Source organism: Peromyscus maniculatus, chromosome 11 (assembly GCF_049852395.1).
Source record: "Peromyscus maniculatus bairdii isolate BWxNUB_F1_BW_parent chromosome 11, HU_Pman_BW_mat_3.1, whole genome shotgun sequence".
Lineage (NCBI taxonomy): Eukaryota > Metazoa > Chordata > Mammalia > Rodentia > Cricetidae > Peromyscus > Peromyscus maniculatus.
In genome coordinates, this window is record NC_134862.1 from 8,979,121 (window position 1) to 9,002,236 (window position 23,116).

Sequence of the window (23,116 nt, forward strand, 5' to 3'; positions counted from 1 at the left end):
TCTTGGCTGTAGTCTGTGAGGATGGATCATCTCAGCCAGTTGCTTTGAAACTGATTTTGGATGTTGGATCCTCTGGGCCATGGTGCCAATGGAGACCTTTCATGGGGTCTTGGTTGATCAAACCATGTTAGCCTGGAAGCAATCCATAGGTTTTCATCTTCTGTGGAAACAAAAGCAGAACCTCTTTTGCAAAGTAATGTATCCTTAGACACAAATTTTGAAGTCAAGATTCCTTTTATATATATTGGTTTAACTCAGCAGCCTTTACAATCAAATGTCTTTCTGCAGTTAAAAATCCCAAAGACAATATAATCCAGATTCTCAGGGTGATGATTTCCATCTTTACATGGCTTATTTTTATATTACTTTTACTGTCTCTTTAAAGACTTTATATTTTAAAACTATCTATTACTTTATGTAACTGTCTATTCTCCTTTTCCTCTCCCAAGCCTATATACGTTTTTACATACACTGTAAACCATTTAGGGGTTTAGTCCATCTGAATCTGTCTTTTATGTATTTATAACTCTTTTCTGATCATTGCAAACTGCAGCATGACTAAGATTGAAGTGGCAGCCCTGGCTGCTGACTCCGCCCACTTCAGCTTCCCAACATGGTGGAGGTACCCAGGAGAGTCATGCTTATCTCACCAACTCTGTGGTCCATGCTGCCATCCCGTAGGATACAGCTGGCCCATAAACCCTTTTCGTCTTTGGGAGTACAAACTAAATCCACCTTGCAGAGTGTTGCACAGCTTGGAGACAGCTCTGTGTACCAATGCAGGAATCTGCCATGCTATTCTCAAGCCTGGATACTGTGGTGTCTCTGTACCATGGCATCTTCTGTACCACACCCCACATGAGAAATGAAGTAGGAAACTGTTTTTGGCTCTGTTTTAGAATCTCTTCTTAAGTTCTCTCAGATTTTAGGTAGAAAGTCGAGCCAACATGCTGGGCAGCCAAAAGTAGCTGGAAGGTTCCTCTGGTCTAGCCTGGCCCTGCAGTCCCACAGCTGCTTATAAAATAATCATTCAGAGGCTTAACATTAATTAACAATTGCATGCCACTCAAGGGGCAACATGCCAGCAGACCAGTAAAGCCTCAAAACATGTGGCAAAACATAGATTAATAGAAATGGGTTAATTTAAGATATAAGAGCTAGCTAGCAAGAGGCCTGCCATAGGCCATACAGTTTGTAAAGAATATTAAGCTTCTGAGCGATTATTTTATTTTATAAGTGGCTGTGGGATCACGGGGCCTGGTGGGACCTGAGAAAACTTATGGCTACAGTGGTGTGTGTGTGTGTGTGTGTGTGTGTGTGTGTGTGTGTGTGTGTGTATGTGTGTGTGCGTGTGTGCTGCAAGTCCATATGTGTTTGGTGTGTGGTATATGTAACTCTGTGTCTGTATGGTATATGTGAGAGTGTGGGATGAGTCTGTGTGGTTTGCATACTCCTGTGTGTGGGTGCATGTGGTTACCATTTTGACTAAAGGATCTCCTGTTTCTAAAGGTGGGGAGTGCACTTCTGGGGTTAGAGGTGCGCCTTCCCACCCATCTAGCACTTACATGAATGCTGAGGATCCAAAGCCCAGTGTTCACAATTGCATAGCATGGGCTCTATACACGAAGCCATCTCCCTGGTCCATACTCTTCTTTTTGTATAGTTTCCTAGGTATTAGTTATAGTGACAAAAAGTTTACTAACACATGCCTATTTACTCAGTTCACCATCGTCAATCCTCTAAAAATACATGGAGTAGAAAGAAACACCAGAAGTTTGATAGGGCCAAGCAGTGTTTTTGCCAATGAATCCAGCTAGTCATACTCTACCCTGAGAGCAAAAATAAATTAATCTTTTTTTAATTGTATTTTCATTTTAGGGAAATTATGCAAATATGAAAACAATGGAAAGAAAAAACATTTATTTGTGGGTAGAAACGAGGGCCTTACACATGCTAGGCAAGTGCTCAACCATAGAGCTAACCCTCAGCACAGAATGCAAACATTTTTGTGGGGAGGTACACACATAGAAATAAGAGGATGCAATGTTATAATCTACAGCAGGGGGTTGGTGAGCTGTGGGAAGAGAGATGTATAGTTCTTTGTAAGAGCAGATGAAACTCCAGCTATCCTTTCTGTCTTTCAGTACAAAGACTGCTCCACAGAAGCATGGCTTCATCTGACAACCAAATAGAATCCAGCACAAAGGATGCATAATCACAGGTTTGAAAGAAATGCAATGTGTGCTTCCAATCAGCACTAAGATGAACACTATTTGAACAAATACAAATACTTGTGGGAGAAACAAAACAAAATATTTTGAAATGACAGAGAGCCCCAAACAGCTGGAACATTGCAGCATGGCTGGTTCTATTTTCTTGCTACAGCTATATAATTTATAGTTTTCTTAAACACTTTTGTTCATTAAAAGAATACAGGCAGATGGTAATTTTGGTTTCAAGTATGATAACACTTTTAGCAAAAATGACAACTTTATGCCCCCCCTTCATAGGAGGAAATGTCTTTTCCCACTTTACAAAGTTAACTATTTAAATATGGATGTGTTCACATGTGTTCTCCACCACTTGCTTGTTCAAGGATATTTGAAAAGTACTAATTCTGAGATTGGCAAAATGGCTGAGTAGTTACGACCTGTGCAAAGATGCTGGGATCAAGTCCCAGAGCCCATAACAAATAGTTCACAACTGCCTGTAGCTCCAGATCCAGGAAATCTGAAGCTCTCTCCTGGCATTCATCATTCATGAGGTTGTACATCACACACACACACACACACACACACACACACACACACACACACACACACACACACACTTAAATATAGAATGTACAAATAATAAAGAGGATGTGTGTGTATGTGTTGCACATGTGTGTATGTGCGTTCATGTGTGAGCAAAAATATTATTCAGGTATAAATAGACAAGTCTGCATGTGCATATAGAGACCAAATGTTGACCTTAGATATCATTGTTAATCACTTTCAAGCACACATAAGGTAAGATTCTCTTTTACCTATAGTCCACTGATTTGGCTAGTCTAGCTAGCCAGCTTCCTCCAAGGATCCTCTGTCTCTGCATCCTGGGAACTGGGAAAAGGTCATTACTCTGGGCACTTATGTGGGTTCTGAACTCTGAACTCTGGTCATCATGCTTATGCAGCAAAAATTTACCTGATGAATATAACCCCACCATGTCCACTGTTCCACTGTACATATGGTGACCATTCTCAAATTGCTAAGACAAAACAAACCAATGTTTTGTTGTCACTTTATTGCTTATTTGTAGTGATTATGTCTTCAAAGCTGTATATGAAGTGATCCACAGAGCATGAGAATGAGCTAGGTACCAATTCCATCCCTGGTTCTTCTACTCTAGCTTCAAAGAGGTCTAGGAGCAGCGTCAGTAGGCCATACTTACATTAACCTACCCACACCATAGCCACTCAGCTTGCCAAGAGTAGCAGGGGATATTATGGCAAAGTTTAACATTGAGTTATTACGTTTCTGTGTGTGTTTCATCTATTTACTCCACAGCACATGTATGGAGGTCAGAGAGGACAACTTCTACGACTTTGCTCTCTTCTACTCTGTGAATCTCAGGGATCCAATTTAGATCATTAGGCTTGGTGACTTTGCAGGCCCTTGACAAAGATATACATAAGAATAATGTTAATGAAATTACAAAGGTAGACTGTGATAGCTATTTAAACTATATATCATGTAGTTTATTCCATGTGGAAATCAGAGGCACTTCAAATGAAACTGGATTTTTTAATTCCTGTGTCAAGGGCTATAATCTACCATATTTGGCCAGGCTATGGTGGCACACACCTTTAATCCTAGAACTTGGGAGGCAGAGGCAGGCAGATCTTTGTGAGTTCAAGGCCAGCCTGGTCTACAGCGCAAGATCCATGCAAGGCACAAAGCTACACAGAGAAACCCTGTCTGGAAAAACAAACAACAAAACTACCATATTCTTAGTGAATGCTTATATGGTTGAAAGTATGTGAGGGCATTACCTTGGGAGGTGATATGTTTATGTCCAGGAATACTAAAGTTGAGAATCCACTGAGCTCTCCTGGGGACAAAAATAGAGACCATTTCAAAGTATAGTCGGACTACAATACCCAAAGACTGGCCCTAAAATCTGCAAGGCAGTCTATTTGCAAAGACCTATACCATATTTGTGTGTTCATTGTGTTCTAGGGTGTGTGTGTGTGTGTGTGTGTGTGTGTGTGTGTGTGTGTGTGTGTGTGCTCCTGCAGGTGGGTGTAGATGTGAAGACAAAGGGAAAACTTCAGCTGTCTTTTCTCATTCCCTGGGCACTGTCCACCTTGTTTCTCTCACTAGCCTGTATCTCACTAGGTAGCATCAGCTGCTTGGTCCTTGTATTGGTTACTTTTCTGTTGCTTTGATAATCCCCGGTCCAAAAGCCACTTAAGAGATAAAGGTTTTGTTTTAATTTCAGAGACAGAAAGACCATTAGGGAGGAAACAGAATACTGGCAGGAGCATTAGGCTGACTGATCACCTTTCATGCACCCACAGGAAGCCAAAAGAGATCAGCAGGGGGTCATAGCTAAAAAGGCTCCAAGCCAACTCCCAGTGATGTCCTACCTTCTCAAGTGTCTGAAACCTCCCCAAATAGTATCATGAACTGGAGACCAAGTGTTCAGATATGTGAGCCTTTGTGCGATATTTCTCATTCAAACTACTACATTGAGCAAATCCCATAAATTCACCTATCATCACTGCTCCAGGACTGGGATTACAAATGTGTGCCACTGCACCAGGCTTTTTTTTTTTTTTTCATTTTACATCCCAACCACAGTTTCCTCTCCCTCCCCTCCTCCCACCCAACCCACACCTCCCCGCCTCCTGCTGGGAAGATGAACCAGGATTTTAAACATATAGCCTCTAGGGATAAAATTCAAGACCTCATGTTTAAAAGACAGTTTACAACTGACCTAACCAGCCCCAGATATCTATATGGCCTTTTGAAACACAGTTTTCCTATCGGACATAGCAAGAGGCATTCCACTAACAAATTTTTTTTTCATTGTACTTCTTCAAAACTTAGTTCTCCAATTTCTCATTTAACTTGAGGATGTCTTTGCAGTGTGGTTGCTCTTCCTTTTTGTCTTGTGGTCATGGGGCCGCAGAGAGAACCACAATCTCATTTATGCTTCCTAGCAGAAACTTACCAATGGGAAGGTGTTCAAAACTATCCCAAGCCTTCCATAGGCCTCCAAATCACTTCGTGTAGCTTTATCATATGGAAACAACCTGAAGACTCTCTCATTGAAGATAGGCATGTCCAATTATGTCCTTGTCTTTCTATTATTCTCTCTCCCTCTCTCTCTGTGTGTGTGTATATGTGTGATGTGTATGTATGTGTATCTGTGTATGTGTGATGTGTGTGTATGTGTGTCTCTGTGTGTGTGTGATGTGTGTATGTGTCTGTCTGTGTGATGTGTGTATGTGCATCTGTGTGTGTATGTGTGATGTGTGTATGTGTATCTGTGTGTGTGTATGTGTGATGTGTGTATGTGTGTCTGTGTGTGTCTGTGTGATGTGTGTATGTATGTGTATGTATGTGTGTGTATGTGTGATGTGTGTATGTGTGTCTGTGTGTGTATGTGTGATGTGTATATGTATGTCTGTGTGTGTATGTGTGATGTGTGTATGTGTGTCTGTGTGTGTGTGTGTCTGTGTGTGTCTGTGTGTGTGTGTGTGTGTGTGTGTGTGTGTATATGTGTGATGTGTGTATGGATGTATGTCCCACAGTTCATGTGGCAATGAGGGGACGCTATCAGGACTCAGTTCTCATCTCCCGTTTGTGAGTCAGTTCTCTTTCTGTTTCTTCTGCTGCACTGCACACTCCAGACTAGCCAGTCTCTGAGCTTCGTGGCAGTTCTAAGTTCTCTGCGTCCCGTTTAACCAAGGAATCCTGGGATTACAGGCCCACGCAACGACATCTGGCCTCTTACATAGGTTTCAAGAAATGAATTGGAGTTTGGACTACATTGGTTAAGCTTGTGTGGCTAGTACTTTAATCTACTGAGCCTTCTACTCAGCCCAATTTCCTCCTTTTCTTTTTTATTTGCTTCTTGCCCCATTTCCTCCCCTTACTGTTCCTTCTCTTCATCCTTCTTCTTTCCTTCTGTGATAATTTCTACTATCAAGTTGATTTGCTTAAGTAACACCTAAGGTGTTAATGAGGCACACCTCTGGAGAGTATCTGCAAGGGCATTTCCAGAACTTTTTAACTGCAGAAGAACGAATACCCAGAATAAATTGCACCAGCCTGTGGCCTGGGGGTCTGGACAAATTAGAAAGGAGAACAGGAGACGGACTTTCTCTGCATTTTGGTCACTGATGTAAGCCAAGCTGCTCCTTCACCTCCATGTCTTTCCTGCTGTGATGGACTATGTCCCCCAAGACTGTGAACCAGAATAGCATTCCCACACACTCCATTAAGTTGTTTTTATTAGCTTTTGGTCAAATCAATGAGAAAATTAAACATTTCTCCTTCCATAGATCTTTGTCCATTTGTCTGTGTGTTTAAGGAAGGAAAGAGACACAAGAGAACCAGGTCTTTTAATTGTTCCATCCATTCAGCCATTAACTCATAAGCATTTTATTCATACACGCCCTAATTCATAAATGTTCCTTCCATTTACCCACTCATGCATTTAATGTCTTTTTTTTCTTTCTTTTGGTTTTCTTAAGACTGGTACTCTTGCCTTCACATCCCAAGTATTAGGACTAGAGACATGCACTCACATGCCCATGTTTAATGCTGAGCTGGCAGTCAAACCCATGGCCGTATGCATGCTAGACAAGTCCTTTTCTTGCTGAGCTACATCCCAGCCCTCAAAACTCATATTTAAAAGATTAATAAACATTACAAACAGGAAGATATAAAAATAAATTAATTAATAAACCAGGTAATGATGCAAAACACCATGGACAGGAAAAATACTACACCTAGTCACAGGTCTGCCAGGGGGCTTTCCCTTTCGAAAGATGACCGAGCATACTGGAAGCCTGGATGGGACATAAGCAAAGACATGAGTCCAGTAATGTGAGAAGCCTATTGGGGAAAATTATAAAGGCCACTCCATGTAGTTAAAAGGAAGATTTATTTAGTGGATGACTTACAAATGAAGGAATGGATAGGTCGCGGGGGTCTGGGGAAGGCGTATAGCAATCCAGCAGTGTTCTCTGGAGCTCTGCACAATCAATCTCCACCATCCAGGGTCCAGGCGCAGAGAGCGCGCCCAGAGCGAGCGCTTGCCCATCCAGCTCTCAGGTTTCCAGCACCTCCCCTCGCCCCACCTCGTAGGCGTGACAGTTGCCAGAGTCTCAATGGGGGTTGGAGCTTCCAGATCCAAGCTGGAATGGCTACCCACTACAGAAGCCAATTGTTAGAAAACTCATTTCTTAAAGACAGTTGATGACATAGTTTTGGTCCATCATTCATCAACTTTTTTTCTTAGCTATAATTTAAAAAAAAATTAAAAGGTAATTTTGACAAAATAGGCATGATCTGAGATTTTTTGTTTTTTTAAATTCAGTCTTTACAAATATAAGGCAAAGCAAGTATGTTTTAGACTTAATAGTTTCTTTGTCTACCTGGTAATATCTATATCTTTTATATCTCTATATATCTCTATCTCTATCTATCTATTTATCTATCAATCATCTATCTATCTATCTATCTATCTATCTATCTATCTATCTATGGAGAGAGAAAGAGAGAGAGAGAGAGAGAGAGAGAGAGAGAGAGAGAGAGAGAGAGAGAATACAGAATATGGATGTGCTCAAAACTCAATAGAGTTTTCAATGGTCCTAACTGTGGAGCTCTGGGTTTGGTTAGAGAAGTCACTGATTGGCTGCCAATGAAGTCACCCTACCATCTAAGACTGTACCACCATATATTGTATGCCTCATTTTTTATTTATAAATTCTATTACAAAATTGTAGTAAAACCTAACAAGAAAGACAATTTGTAGAAATTATGATACTTTTGAGCAGCATAAATCCATAAGTTTACAGGTCCTGTGCTTTGCAGCAACATTGAGACTGGAAATTCTCTCCTGAAATGCTTATGATCCATACTGCTCACTACAAAATGCAATGTGTGTGTGGTTCAGTTTTTCAAAAAAGTGTTCTCTCTCTGTGTCTCTGTATCTCTCTCCATCTCCGTCTCTGTCTCTCTCTCTCTCTGTGTGTGTGTGTGTCTGAAAGATTATCTGGTATTTTCATCCACAGTTGTGTGGAAAAAGGTTAACTCTCTGTGGGGATCCACACACTCGTTAGTCTTAGTTAGGACAAGGGCAGATAGCTTATGGAGTTGAGATGTCTACACCTGTGCTGCTGAGAGGAGGTCCTGAGTGAGTCAGAAGCTTCTGTGAAAAGCAGTGTGAAAAGTAATGTGAGAGGCTGGATGACTCAGTCCGTGAAGCAATGGCCTTCCGTAAGTGAGGCCAGTGAGTTCGAACCCCAGAACTCTCTTAAAAATCTACATGTGGTGGCACATGCTTGAAACACATGTGATGAAGAGATGGAGGATGAAGACAGGTTCCAGGAAATTTAGTCTTCTGCTATATTGGTACACGTAGCCAACTTCAGATCAATGATATATACACTATCAAGCAAAATGTGGAAGACACCTAAGAAACAATATCCAAAGCATCCAAGGTTGTCCTCTGACCTCCACAAACACACAAGTCCACCCACATAGATACATGCATTCACACAAATGAATACACATGTATACATATGCAAATATGAGTGAATGGTCTGCCTTTTAATAGTTGAGCAAGTCCTTTCCCTTGCTCAGTCTGTCCTCCTCAACTGGTGAGTTTACTGTACTTTTCATTTATCTTTGGATCTTGGTGAAAAACAAACAGAACCATGGTGAGCCCTTCAGAAAATAGTAACTTACAGTTAGACTTTTCCGTTGGGACTGGCAGCTCCCCAATAATGACACAGAGGCTTAGTATTTATTACAAAAGTTTGGCTGATAGCTTAGGCTTGTTTCTAATTAGCTTTTATAATATAAATTAACCCATATCTTTTCATCTTCATTCTTTCATGTGCTTAGTTACATTTACTTTGTAATGCCAATGCTGCTTGCTCTGTGTCTCCTGGCATCTTGTCCCTTCTTCCTTTCAACATCCTTTGTGCCTAGAATTTCTGCCTAGCTATTGGCTATTCAGCTTTTCATTAAACCAACCACAGTGATATATCTTACACTGTAAAGGAATATTCTACAACAGGAACTATTTAGCTACATTGGTTCATTCATTATGTAGTGTTCCCTAAGAAACATGATGAAACATGAGGGCGTATTTGTGACTCCCAGAAGCCAGCTAGCAATATTGTTGTAAAACACAATACCAGGACATGAAAAAGTGATTAGGAAACTGACAAAACCTTGCAACACTCCCTGGAAAAGTAACCTTAGCTTATCTGCCAATGCATTACTGAGAGAGAGAGAGAGAGAGAAAGAGAGAGAGAGAGAGAGAGAGAGAGAGAGAGAGAGAAGAAAGAAAGGAAGGAAGGAAGGAAGGAAGGAAGGAAGGAAGGAAGGAAGAAAGAAAGAGAGAGAGAGAGAAAGAAAGAAAGAAAGAGAGAGAAGTGAGGACAGGGCAGGGGCTAAAGCTCAGATGGTGGAATGCTTCTCTAGCGTTCCCAAAGCTCTGGGCTCCAAACCTCACATCTGATATGCTGAGTAATCTCTGCACTTGGGTTGAGGGTGATGGCAGGAGAATAAGAAGTTTAAGGGTACCCTTGGCAGTATAAAGTGTTCAAGAACAGCTTGGAGCATGTGAGACTCTGTAATAGAAAAAAAAAACAAGAACAATAAGGAATGAAAGACAGAGACACAGTAAGTGCATGGATTTAACCATAAGTTATCATCCATGAACATATATATTGGTTATGCTTATATTTGAGTTCATGGCTTTTGAAGTTACATTGTTCAATTGGTACATAATCAGGTTAAAAGATTAAGCAAAGCTTTAAATTAAGTTAAACATGATGATCTGTTTTATTTGTTTTGTTCATCTCGGAGATGTCTTCAAATTAAAAGGACCCATGTGAAGTATGTGGTTTGAGAATGAGAGGATCCAAATTTGCATGTACCTAACCCCTGCAAAGTTGTAAGTAAAGATTGCCTTTGATTTTAAATATTTTTTGGAAGAAAAAATATCATCATAGGATGAAACTAAATCATCTTAATATGAGCTTCCATCTTGGCATCTGCTGATCATAGTCCATATCTGCCCAGTTAATACACTCATGTAACTTGCACATCCTGAGTGAAATGATTCTTTTATTTGTAGTTTTTCCAATAATAGTAATAATGATATATGTGTTCATAGGACATACAAATGAGTAGGTCATTTATTATAAAATCACAAACTGAATAAAAAGGGATATTTAAAAATCTTAATAAATCTTAAATATTCCATAAGAATCTTCATCTCTCATTACTTCTTAGACTTACAGCAATGGGATATTGCTTTAAAAATGGGCTCTCTGTGTTTATTTTAAAAAAAATTAAAAATACATCTAATTTGTTGTGTTTTACCAGAATTGGTGGTATAAGTACATTGATTATAGTAAGTATAATCAGCAAAATTAATGAAAAATCTTGCAATAAGTCCTTAGAGCCCATAAAGTCAGTTCTAGCACACACTGGGCACATATGCATTGGAAAATTATATCAAATTTATCAATAAACTTTCAGAAAGAGGCAGTGACAAACTGAAGATTCAGTTACAGTACAGTTATGGGGATGGAGAGATGGCTCTTGCAAAGAACCTAAGTTCTCTTCCCAGCATCCATATTCAGGTTCCTCACAAGCTCCTCTACCTCCAGCTACAGGAAGACTGCTGCCCTCTTCTGTCCCCTGCAGGCACTGCACTCATGCACACACAGCCCCACTCCAAACACACACACACACACACACACACACACACACACACACACACACACACACACATTTAATTAAATAGATGAAGAAATATGGCAAGGACTTTGTAGAAAATAAGAAACATAACCCACATATTCTACTTGAGGACCATCTGCCACCAAGGAGTACAATCTTTCTTAAGTGGGTACTTAGAAGCTACTTTTACTAAAAAGCATTTGGTAATTAAACTCCTCATAAGGTAACTAAAAACAACAGGGAAGATTAGCATCTTTTGCATTCATTTTGTATCTGTTGCCCTTTAATTTGGGTCACCTGGTGTTCAGTCTCTAGTTATCCTAGAAGTGTATGTTTAACCTGGCTCATTCCCAGGAATAACAAAATCTCAGAGCATAGACCCTCCAGTTGTTGGGGCCAGAGCATGGTAATCTCCATGAAGGTAAAGCTGTAACCTGAAGCAGAATTAATCATGTCCCAGCAATTGTTCTGCCTCGTTCACCAGGAAGGGATTCCTTAGACCACCCTACAGAATCAGAACCCAGACAGTGATGGACAGGACCACACTTTGACCAGGACTGTTTGATGTACATTCACCTTGCCCTTCAACCCTGTTCTCTCCACTTAGACCTGATGATCTTTTCACCACTCTACAGCTAACTCGGAACCAGGTGTCGTTATCTATTTCTCATCCCAATGTAAATGGGGTAAGAAAGAAAGACAGGCAAAAATTGGGTGGGCATGAGAAAGACTGCCTTTCCTGCTTGCTACTGGAGCTGTTAGGACAAAAGCTGGGGTCCCAGCAGCCTAAGAAGCTGTGCTCAACAAGCTGTCTGCAGAAATCTCACAGTTCTCACAACTTGTCAGATCACTTTTATGCATTGATTGATTGGAGCCAAGGCAATGATGGGCCAATGAGAAGTGAGACCTGGACAAGAACTGATTAAGTATATACACCTCTTTCCTTCTGTTTAATACTGAACCTCTTGCCCTGCCCCCTTGAGGGACACAGCGGATCCCCTGGACTCCCCTGTTCCTCTCCTGGGAATGAACATTCTTTTTCTACTTTTCACTAGTATTTGTATGTTCAGTTGGGGTGTTGAGGGTGAGCAGCCAAGCCTAGTATGTTAGGCTTCCTATGACCCTGACAACTTCAGTAGCAACAGAAAGAACAGGTGAAAAAAGTAACATGTAGTTGCATCATGAAGCAATAGTGAAAAAAGTCACCTAGTTAATGTACTCACTAGTTTTAGGTCAACTTGATACAAACTAGAATCATTATAGAGGAGGGAACACCAAATTGAGGAAATACATCCATAATATCAGGCTGTAAGCAAGCCTGTAGGGCATTCTTTAAATTAGTGAGTAGTTGGGGCGGGCCCAGGCCACTGTGGGTGGGGCCATTCCTGTGTTGGTGCTCCTAGGTTCTATAAGAAATCAGGCTGATTTTGTTTGTTTTTTGTTTTTGTTTATGTTTTCTCTCAGAGTATAAAACTGCCCATTAGCGTTTCTTTTCTTTTCTTTTCTTTTCTTTTCTTTCTTTCTTCCTTCCTTCCTTTCTTTCTTTCTTTTTTTTTTTTGTTGAGTCTTATTTTTAGATTCCTTTATTGGTGAGACTAACAATCCGAACAGAGGAACTTCAGTCTTCCCATTAATGAAGCTATGTTGGACTACATAGTAAGACCTGTCTAAAACAAAATCTAAGTGGATACTTTTCTTTTTCTTTTTTTCTTTTTTTTTTTCAGACAGGGTTTCTCTGTGTAGCTCAGTTCTGAACCTTGCCTTGAAGGTTAGGCTAGCCTGGAACTCAGGAGGTCTGCCTATTTTGGCCTTTCAAGTCTTGGGCACTATGCCCAGCCTGTGGACCTTTCTATAGTTCATTTTTCTTCATACATTATTGAGGGAAAAAATCATCACTTACAAACATTTGTTCAAGTTTGGGGTATATATATCAAAAAATTTCTAGTAATTAAATGAAATTAGAGCAATTTTCGTGACTTGATCATTTAATTACTTTAACACATATTCCTCTCTCAGTAAAAGTGGAAAATTACTTTTGCACACTAATTAACCTTTCTTTGGAGGCATACAAACAAATTAAAGCCAATGCTTACTGGCTTTAAAAAAAAGGGAAAGAGTTTTAAAGTGTATGAAATATTTTTCTCAAGAATATACATATATACATACATACATATATAATTTAAAGTACATATTTAAATGTTTTCAGTTAGCTAAGTGGAAAAAGCTATTTTGTGAATGAGACACAGTTAGTCACACTTTTAAATGAATGACAGTAGCTGGAGACCTGGCTTAATGGATAAGAGCACCTGCTGCTTTTCCAGAGGACTCAATCTTCCCAGCGCTTCATCTATACAACTGCCTGCAACCCCAACTCTTAGGGGATCTGAGCCTCTTTTCTGGCCTCTTACAGCACCCACACTTAAACAATACACACACAGACATATAGATATGCAAATACATATACATAATTAAAAAAACCTTTGCATTAACTACAAAAAACAGTAATTATCAGTAAGAATCAATCAGCTTGCCTAGAGGTAATGGCTTTGTGACAGCTTGGGGTACTGGGGATGTTTGTCAGTTAGTGGATTAAGAGGTGCTGTGTGTTAGCATTCAGACCTGCCCCTTGGAGACCCGCCCGGTGTCCTGACATGGTCCTCTTACATAAAGTACTCTTTACCCCCCCTTCTCTCTCTTCTTCCTTCCTTTCTCTTGCCACCAGGGCTTGCACACCCCCTCCGTCCCTCCGTCCCTCCCTTCCCCCTCCCTCTTTCTTTCCTTCTCTCTCCTTCTCTCTTCCCCTCTCCCTTCCCCCTTTAATAACACAATTTTCCACATGGGTGCCCCCTGCATGGTGGGAGTGACTTCCACCCTGCTCCTTGGCTCCACCCACCAAGGTCTTTGCGTCCCCTTTTTAAAACACAAAACCCTACTGCTTCATTGTTAATTTGTAAGGTGGCCTCAAAAGCATTTCCTAATATTTATAAATATCACTTGCTGTTCTCAGAAAATAGGGGTATCACATTCAACAATGTCCATTAACAAAGGAATGTAGGATAAGATGAAAATGAGTCAATTAACTGTGAGCTGACCTGGCTCCAGATGGTGCCAATCCACCAGCCTTTATCAAAAGATCTCAACCACCAAAGCTGTGGTAGGAATTCTTTTCTCCAAGTTAGATCTGAATTGCTTGGGCCATTTTTCACAAACAAACAAACAAACAAACAAACAAACAAACAAACAAACAAACAACATATCTAGACAGAAAACTGGTAGCATAAAAACAGCTAGAGGTAAGAACTCAGGAGAGTCTGAATGAGACTCTATTACTTGCCATAGTTTAGCTTTGCCTGGGGAGAGGGACCAGTTAATTAACGGAATTTCTGTTTAATTTCAAAGCCACAGAATGATTTGCAGAACACATTTTTTTTTGTACAAAAAGTATAGGTTTTTGTAAAACTTGTACCCTAAAATCACATATAATTTCTGTTTTCTTTGTGCCCTTTCTTCTATCCCTGGGAAGCACTAATTTAGTTTCTCACATTGTACCTGTTATAGATATTTAATTTTAATGGAAAATACAGTGCATGTGCTGAGTGAACCACTTACTTTAGAATACTCTCAGAGTATATATATATATATATATATATATATATATATATATATATATATATGAGATACAGTGTGTATTGACACATTACTCTGCTTGATATGGAAAAAATGCTTCATGGTGTAAAGATGGAATATTTATTTTACTTACCAGTCAGTAAGAAAATTTCTTCTTTATAGTGTGTGGGGTGGTATATGCATATATTTGTCTGGTGCATTTTCCAATGTGTGCAGTGTGCATATTAAAAAGCCAGAGTTTAATGTTGCTTGTCTTCCTTTACTGTACTGCTTCAACTTAGTTTTTGAAGTAAAGTCTCTGACTGCACCAGGAGCTCATGGCTTGGGCTATGTTTTTGTGAAGGCCAGAGGACAAGCTTTGCTCTCAATCCTCAGGATCCATAAACATTGTTTGTTTGATTGTTTTGTTTTTTTGAGACAATGTCTCACATTGGCCTAAAGCTCATCGTATAGGATAGGCAAAGTAGCCATGTCACATGCCACGGAGAGAGTTGCCTGGCTCAGGCTAGTGCTGGGGTTGTATGTAATGTCCCTATACTTGGTTATTACACCCATTCTGGGGATCTGAAGCCAGGTCCTTATATTTCCACAGCACATATTTTATCCACTAAGCCATCATCTCAGGCTGTAGGGGTTTTTGTTGTTTGTTTTTGTTTTTTTAGCTCTTTTAGGAAGCCCACCACCCAGCTCCTAAATAAACACACACACACACACACACACACACACACACACACACACACACACACACACAGGCTTATTCTTAATTATAAATGCCTGGCCTTAGCTTGGCTTGTTTCTTTTCAGCTTTCCTTAACTTAAAATTATCCTGTCTGCCTTTTGCCTCTGGGGTTTTTCCTTTTCTTACTTCTGCATATCTTACTTTCACTCCTTCTCCATGGCTGGTTATGTGGCTGGCCCCTAGCATCCTCCTCTCCTTCATTTCTTGCTCTTTCTTCCTCTTCTCCTCCAAGATTTCTCCTTCTATATAAATGATAGGCCCACCTATCCTCAGTATTGTCCATTTGGCTCTTTATTAGAGCACCAGCTGTTTTAGACATGCACGGTAACTCAGCTTCAAGAGTTAAACAAATAAAACATAAATAAAAGTAGCACACCTTGAAATAATATTCTACAACACCATTCCTTGAATTTGTTTTTTGATACTAAAAATAATAATACAGTGAAAACTCAATTTGTATGTTTCTATGTGATATGTTATCACTTACCATAGATATGCACCTAAGAGTGACTTTGCCAGTTCTCATCCTTACTGTATAAACACTTAGAGAATACATAAATTATATTTAAAAACTACTGCCCCATTTTATATTCTCATTGACACTGTGTGTTCTAAGTTACTGACATCTTCCCAGTACTTATCACTATCTCTTTCCTGAGGCCTGCAACTCACATAGATCTACTTGCTTCTGCCTTCTGAATACTGGTGTGGCCCCTGCCCACCCAGTGTCTATACTTGAAGGCTGGTCAGTGTACTGTGGACACAAAAAACCACCCATCTCTGCTATTCCCCACCTTCTCATTAGTACCTTAATATTTCAGCCATTATTACCTTAGAGTTTAAAATACCCCATCACATTGTACATCATCATATACAGGATGCAAAGCTAAATATAAAAATAAAATAATAAATCATTAGTTATCCTGTTTCTTTACAAGATCCCATAGTGTTGCCATGGTTATCCTGGAATTTGTTATATTGCCTTGGTGTGGCACTACCCACCACAGATTGGGCTTTCCCATGTCAACTAAGAAAATGCTCCACAGGACAAATCTCAGAGGGAATTACTCAATTGAAGTGCTTCCCCCCCCACTCAGGTGTATAATGTTGGCAACAAAATTGTGTTAGTTAATATTACTAGTGCTGGGTTGAAACACCATGACCAAAAGCAAATTGGGGAGTTAAGGGTTTATTTAACTCATGGTTCCAAATGAAAGTTCATCTTCAATAGCAGCAAGTGCAGGGACTGAAACATGACAGGAACCTAGAGGCAGGAACTGATGAAGAGGTAATTGAGGTGTGTTGCTTACTGGCTTGTTAAGTCTGCTTTCTTGTAGAATCTAGAATCATCAGCCTAGGGATGGCACCACCTACAATGGGCTGGGTCCTGACCCATCAATCACTGATTAAGAAAATGCCTTACAAGTTTGACTACAGTCTGAACTTATGTAAGTATTTTATCAATTGAGGTTCCCTCCTTTTGGATAACTCTAGAATGTGTAAAGTTGACATAAAACTAACCAGTACAACTAACTCCTTGTCAACCTTGCACACAAACATATCACTCTTCAATTAATTTCTTTCTTTTCTCATTTATCCCCAGGATGTCTTGTTAGTAACAATATCACAATATAAAACATATAATTTTAAATGCCCCATAGTCTTTATAAATTCAAGCACATTAAAATCCAGGAACATTAAAAATCCAAAAATCTCTTTTAAAATTCAAAGTCTTCCAACTGTGGGCTCCTGTAAAAATCAAAATTAAGATAAATATTTTCTTGCATCAGGGCCAAAGAAGCAGGTCATAATCACAATTGGAACAAAGAAAATCCAAATACTAAAAGTATAAATAATCCTATATTCCATTATCTGGGATTCTGGGCTTCTCTAAATGACTTGATTCACTTCTGTGGCTCTGCCCTCTGCAGGATACACAGCTTGTCTTCTAGACTTCTGCTGGCTCCACTCCACTGCAGCTGCTCTTCTTGGTGGTCATCCCAGAGTATTAGCATCTCCAAAACTTCTGGGATCCCTTGCTGCAACTGGCTTATGATTTCACCAACAGTGTCTCCTGAGCTCTCTTCACAGACCCCAGCATAGCCAAGCACTGCCAAGTCTCACCTGCTCTCCATGACCACTTCATGCTTTCAAAACAAATACCACCTGGGTGACTCTTACACTACCAACTTTGGCTGCCAGCATGAGATATAACCTTGGCTGCCTCTGGAACAAAGTTTCTGTGTGCTGGCTCTGAGAACCCACTTCCCAGAAGACTTCACCTAAAGGATGCTGATCTCTTCTTAATGACAGATGATTCTTTATGTTCAACCTAACAAGCATTCACTGTCTGAGCAAAGCAAATGTTCTACATGAGTGGCTCTGGTATCTTGTTAATAACAGCTAATATTTGAGCTCCAGCTGACCAGATACCACAGATTTGTCACACAAAAGGATTGATAAAGTCTTTGCTTGCCTTTGAAACTTCACAAGCCTTGCATCCATCCTCTTCACTGTTCTCAACAATCTTGTCTTTCAAGCTCCTACAGAACAGCTTGCTGAACTCTCAGTGCTTAGTGGATTTCTAGTTCAAAGTGCCAAAGTCCTTCCACATCCTTCCCCAAAACAACAAGGTAAGGTCTGTCACAGCAATGCTCCACTTATAAAATGAATCATACATATATATGTAATATAATAGACATATTGGTATATAGATATAGATATAGGCAGAAGCAGAGGCAGAGATGGAGATAGATAGAGAGATAGAGATAGAGATAGAAAGTGAGTATATAGGCATGATTTACAGGCTGCAATTCAGATAATCTAGTAATGACTGACTGGAAATGGAAAGTCCAAGAACCCTTAGTTGCTCAGTCCATGAGGCCGGATGTCTCAGCTGGTCTTCAGTATAATCTGGAATCCTGAAGAAGTAGTATCTAATGCCAGTGAAGGAATGGATATGCTAGCAAGTCAGGGGCAAACAGGCAAAGTGCAAAATTGTCCTTCTTCCATGTCCTTATATAGATATTCAGCAGAAGCTGTGTCCTAGATTAAAGGTATGTATCTTCCTAACTTAAATGTCTGTAGATGATTTTCTGAACAGTCTTATTAAATAAGAAGCACAGAGCCAAATACAGGGGTGCAAACCATAGAGATCAGAGAAATAGCTGCTAACTAACCTTAGCTCTCCACATTTCTGTAGCTTCCCAAGAGAGCCTCTTCCTGTCTAATCTGTGCTTTTATTGCCTTCCTGTTCTGCTTTCTCATTGGCTCTAAGACCAGACACATGACTTCCTCATCACTGCCTGTCTATACAGACCTCCACATCTCTATGGTTGGTACTGGGATTAAAGGCATGTGTCACCATGTTTGGCTGTGTCCTTGAACACACAAGAGACTCTGCCTGCCATGTGATCAGATTAAGGGCATGTGCTACCACTGCCTGACTTCTGCTTATGGCTGATGGCTGACTATGACCTCTGATCTCCAGACAAACTTTATTTATTAACATACAAATAAAAATCACATTTCATCACAAATAAAATATCACCACAAATGTCTAGACTAAAAATGGATTCAACCATTTCAAACCAAACAAAAAATCTCTCACAGGCATGCTTTTTATTTCTGTATTGTAGTTCATTCCAAATGTCATCAAACTGAAATCAAAAATCGCCAACACACAAGACATTATGACCACCTACAATGTAAAGCTATAAGAGGAGAGGGCAGGCAGGCCTCTGAGAGGTTAACAAGCACCCCTATGTGGGTATTTTCTAATTGTACTGGAATTGCAATGAAAGTCAAGGCTGTGCAAATCAGAGTATTCCTGTTTTCTCAGTTCAGTCCTGGTCAATAATGGGCACGTGGAACTTGGTCATAGCTCTGTGGTCTCAGGTTAAAAGGATCTCAGGTTAACTAGAGTCTGGCAGTTTGGGATTCCTCAACAGGCTTATGAAATTGCAGTTACAGGTAAACATGGGTGCTGAGAACTGATTTAGGTCCTATCGAAGGGTAGTACATGATCCAGCCATGGAGATTCTATGTGAAGAACATGTCATTGCACAAGAAGAAAGATTCACACTCTTTTTTCCAAGCAAGATCTCTTTCGTTATACTCTCCTGCCTGACAGACCTTTTATGGATTCCTGTACAATGTTGAATAGAAGTAACAACCAATCTTCTCCTTTAGTTCTTATTTCAGAGAAAATACTTTACTCTTCCACAAGTATGATTTTGCTAATGATATACAGGTTCTAGATGATTCCCTGTTTGAAGAATTTTATTTCAAGTTTACAGAATTCTATTGTAAAAGGGTATGGGATTAACAGAATTATATTTTCTGTTCCTATCAAGATTATGAAATAGGATTTATATATTAGTCTATTATATCATCACCATTGTTTTTGATTTTTATATAATATCAATTGCTAAACATTATGCCTACTTTATGTCTTTAGAATGATCCTGAGGTTGTTATATCCTATCATAAATGTCTTATTCCTGGAGTTTATTTTCTGGTGTTTTGTTGAAAGTTTTTATGTCAAATTATTTTGAGTTTCTCTTTATTATTGATTCTTTGTGTAATTTTTGTATAGGCATTATACTACCTCACAGGATGATTCAGAAAGGGGTTCTTTCTTCTCTACTTTTTAAAAGAGTAAATGGAAATTTTACATTAATAACCCATGAAGTACTTGATACTATTTACTAGTGATATTACCAGAGTTATTAGGAGTAGAGCCTGGGCTATGGCAGCCCTGACAAGCTAAAGCTGTTACCTCTCTTCAACAGGCCAATCAGACAGGTAAGAGTGGAAAGCACAGAAGGGTGATTTGTTCAATGTGACCACAGTGGTAAGGGAACAAAGAGGTCCTGTGATCCCTAAGTCCATATTGAGGTCCTGACCTGAGATTAGATTTAAATTGAAGGCAAGAGTTATGCATAGCGGAGCACTCCTGGTCAATGTGTGGTCCCATTGATGACTGACCTAACACAATCTGTCTTTCAGTGTCCCCTACAAGGTACTCTCAAATGTTTTTAGAACTACTTAAGAATGATGACTCCCCTCTGGCAGACCCACAGTTTCAGCCTTTTCATTTCTTGGAATGAAATTTTTGAGGGAATTATAATTTCTTGGGAACCTCTGTTTGAATAATTTGAGCTAAAGAGAGGGATACACATGTCCTTCTTTGAAATGCCTTCATTCTTACAGGGACGGTTAGTCTCCTCCTTTTGACTTGATAATGGTAATTTTATTAATTTATGAATTACTATTCATAAATACACCATCTCTTTCTTCGTTCAATACTTAACTGCATGTGTGACCCATATCCGATCACTGATTTTTTTAAAGCTCTACAGCAGCATGGCCTCAGGTGCTGTTGAACTTAACATTCCTGGTGTAAAGGGAAGGCCCTGCACAAACGAGCAGCATCTGGACAGAAGGGATCAGGCAGCCCAGCAAGATGGTGAATGATGCTGTCTATACCTAGAAAGCATAAGTTTTCTTAATTTTCTAAAACTTTCACCATTACTTTATACAAAATGGAACTTATAGACACATGCTGCATGACATGTGCACTATTTTTTTGGAGTTTCTTGGCATCCTAACAGCAAGTGAAGTAGCAGGTGAATATTGGTAAATGGGAGCTACAAAGCCTAATCCTGAAATAATATTAGCATACTTTTTCAAATTTTATCTACCAGCTACAATACAGCGGATTTTCCTCATGAACAAGCAGATACCAATTTAAAATGTTTTAAAATAGCTACTGGAATCTGAAGGTGCCTTCTTGAAACATTTAAAAACTAGAACAGCCAAAAATTGTTGGAAAGTGACTAGTCAGCTTTCCTGTGCAATATTCTGAAGTAATAATAATTATGTGTCTAAACACTTTTAACCAAAAGCAATGAATACTGCCTTAAAAATATCTTGTGGTAGATAGATATAGACAAATATAAATAATAACATTCCATATTGGAAACACTAAGCTTCCGCTTTTAGCAAGGCATTTTAAAATGCACCAAGGTGGAGGACTTTCTACACAGTTTATGAACCAAAATCATGTAACATTTGCAAGAATGCCCAAACAGGTGTGCTTGCCCACCCCAGTTATACCGGCACTAGAGGTTAATGCATGAGGATTGCTGAAAGTTTGGAGCCAATCTTAGCTACATACACAAGTGTCAATCCAGCATGGGCTACAGAGTGAGATACAGTTTTGAGACAATAACCAATAACATTCATAAATGTAATTAGTAATTTTTTCCAAGGACATAATTCCTCAGTGTAACCAACTTGAAATTTTGGTTCTTAACCTTAAATAAGTAGTTATTTTAATAATATATGTCATAAAAGTTGAGTGCATTACTCCTTTCAGACAAATCAATGTGTCTAGGAGAAAGTTACTGGTCTGGGACTGGAGAGATGACTCTTACATGTAAGCATGAGGCTTTGAGTTCAATCCCTAGAGAACTATGGGAAAATCTAAACACAGTGGTACATGCTGTAATCTCCATAGCTGGAGACACTAAGATAGAAAGATCTCTTTGGTTCCCTGCCAGCCAGTCTAGACAAAATGATAAGCTCCAGATGAAACTGAGATACCCTGACTCAAAAACAAACAATGTAGACAGCAACCAAAGAAGACATCTGCAGTTGATTTCTGGCTGGAACTCACATGTTCATAGATATACGCAAACACATACACAAACATACACACATACACACACACAATGAAAGGAAGACATTTATCTTAAAAGATATTTCCCAAATGTTTCTTACATATTTCCTTCAAACCCATGGAAAAAAAAGATTTTTTAAAAATTCAACAATTCTCCAAATGAAATGATTAAAATATGAATGGGATTACTGAAACTTCATTAAAATTCCTGTGTTTTGACATTTTAAGTTTCCAAATAAGAGTGTCTATTAGCTCAGCTAAAATATTTAGTACATAGGCAGCTAGGTCAACCAAGGTAGAATTCATAATAGAAATGCTCTATATGAAAAGCAATATTGTGACCAATTTCCCTCTTGTGGATTGTTTTTTCAATATATTTATTGTGGTGTGTGTGTGTGTGTGTGTGTGTGTGTGTGTGTGTGTGTGAGAGAGAGAGAGAGAGAGAGAGAGAGAGAGAGAGAGAGAATATAAGTTGTAATGAAAAAATATTCCTTTTTTATATATTTATATATATATATATATTTATATATAAATAGATTTGTTTGCATTATTTGCTTTTTCCTCAAGGACATAATAAATATTTACATTTTATTGTGCAAACTTTACTTACGATGCTGGATGCCAATAGTCAGGCTATTTCTGATCAAGTTGTGTCAAAGTCATTGAGTCATACCAGATCCCACACTGGAAGTCCAATTCACTCTGTTTAGCCACTAAGCCCCTGACACTGTTCTGAAAGGCATCCTGTGAGTGCTTCATCTGAGTGACCGACATGGCTAAGCCTCAGATGAGCCCCTGCATTTGATTCCTCACCAAACCATTAACCAAGGCAATTCTATTTTAATTCCCATACTAAGGCATTCTTCAAGTTGTTGTTTCCCATAGCAATTGGCATCAATGGACAAAGGCAAAGAAGGTCTGTTGTTTAGCAAGCCCAAATAAAGCTCTCAATCTATTTCCTTAATGTAAAGTGCAATCTCTGTGCTGTTTGATTTTTTTTTTTAAATTAGACTTGCTTAAAATAATAATGCCCTCTTTGTACCATGATGTTGTTACTAACATCCATAGCTTGACTTACACTCAAAGTGG